Here is a 1795-nt window from a genome sequence, read left to right as displayed (position 1 = left end):
AACATGTGTATTTTTCTCTTCTCTTGTTTTTCCCCTCCTTCTGCTCATGGGCTTTAACTAATACATAGTATTTCTGTATCTGTTACACTTTCCTCTTTTTGTGTATTGACAGATGGCATGAATTTCACAACTCTCTCTTAAAAGTTCTTGTCCCCACTTTATTTACTTTACATTACGTGAAACTTTATCCTGGTATTGATGTTAGTCAGATACTGTGGTTGAAATCACTGTGTCAAGAGCCAGTTTTTCATTAATACCCCCCAAGGACTGCACACCTGAAAATGTTCTCAGTTGCAAATAACATTACATTAATTCACCTGTTAATCCTCTCTTTCTTGTTGATCCCAAGCACTCTCCCTGTCAAGGACATGGAAGGTTACCATACAGATCATCTTGCTTTGGGTCTCATTTCTAGTGGGAGTAGCTATTCTTGCTTTTGTTTCAACATGAATCTGGCAGGATCATTTGTTCCAATGTGAAGGGCAACTAGGTTAGTTTTTTTCTGTGCCTTCCTCACCTCCACTTCCTATCAGTCTTTGTTCTTGCCTCAAGCACATATCTCATACCTTTTGCTCATGGCAGATATCATACATCTTTGGCTGCAACACTTTGGGTGACAGACCTGTCAATTCTTACAATGAAGCCTGTAGTCACTACCTTTCCTGGTTCTGGTGTAAATTTTAGTTTTTCTTTCTCCTGTCAGCAGATCATTCTGTTCTCCTTCAGAGCCCAGCAGCAAGTGATCTTGGGTTATAGTCCCCTGCTGTTTCAGTCTTCACCTTGCTTTTTTTTCCTTGTCACTTCTCTATTTTCTTATTGCTTTTCTGTGTAACATATCTCAGTTTCTCTTTCTCATGTGTGCAATGTGGATCTGGGACCAAAGGAGATATAAACAGTTTCACTTTGCAGTCTTAGTCTCAAGTTTTAAAGGTAGATGGGCAAAAATTATCTAGTCACACATACGCTTTACTTTCATCACCAACTGCTGATTTTTCCCCCTCTAGGTCAAACCAGTCTCCTTGTTAAAATTTGGTGGTTCTCAGCCTATTGTGGTCAAAACGAGCAGGTGAGCTGCAACACTCACTTGAGACTTGTCTTCCAGTCCCCTGTATGGAGACCACGAGCACTGCTGAGTAAGAGAGCAAGAGGCATCCATTTAATCTAAATGATCAAGTAGCTGCTCCTTCCTCATCAAGGATTTAACTTCATATACTGTTGCTGCCTGAATCATTTATGAAGAGAACCACAATCCTTTTGAGGATACGGCTGAATGAGTAGCAGTTAATCTGAAAGATTGATACCATTTCCAAGAGGGAGAATGGCACAGAATCACATTCAGAGAATGCACCTATTTTGTGAAATTTCTTCTTAGGATGTATCCTTTTGGAATCTGGAATCTTGCACCTGTGTGTGCAGAATGACATTAAAATCTTTCTCAATTTCAATATTTTATAGCAGTTATTTTTCTACTATTATTTCTCCCACACAACATGGCTGCAGAAAAGAAAGAATTAATGTTGAAAGGCTAATCGTTGAAAACTCTGGGAGTGCCAGAAGTAAGATTACAACCATGTGTCATCCCATTTGGGTACTACACTGTGCAGTACTATTTACCTAGATTATATTTTCTCCCCCACACCCTGAACGTGGTATTTTCAGTGCACACAGTGTACTCCCTTAGTGTTCTGTTCTGCTGCCACCAATGAGTGACCATAGGCCATTTTTACTGATTTTCAGCAGTTTCCAGAGAAGAGTCAAGACCCCACATTGAGCTGAGCCTGGATAAGTGGGATTA

General features: G+C 40.0%; 1 long non-coding RNA gene across 1 annotated transcript; it reads left to right on the top strand.

Annotated features, from left to right (window-relative positions):
• Positions 1-352: 352 nt before the first annotated feature.
• On the top strand, positions 353-1272 carry LOC106016359 (uncharacterized). Its single transcript, XR_002401019.3, has 2 exons — positions 353-490; positions 1005-1272. It is a non-coding gene; the product is annotated as an uncharacterized lncRNA (long non-coding RNA).
• Positions 1273-1795: the final 523 nt, after the last annotated feature.

The sequence above is a fragment of the Anas platyrhynchos genome, chromosome 3, assembly GCF_047663525.1.
Source record: "Anas platyrhynchos isolate ZD024472 breed Pekin duck chromosome 3, IASCAAS_PekinDuck_T2T, whole genome shotgun sequence".
In the NCBI taxonomy this organism is placed as follows: Eukaryota; Metazoa; Chordata; class Aves; order Anseriformes; family Anatidae; genus Anas; species Anas platyrhynchos.
The sequence above is the reverse complement of the archived record's forward strand: the minus strand, read 5'-3'. Positions and strand labels throughout refer to the sequence as shown.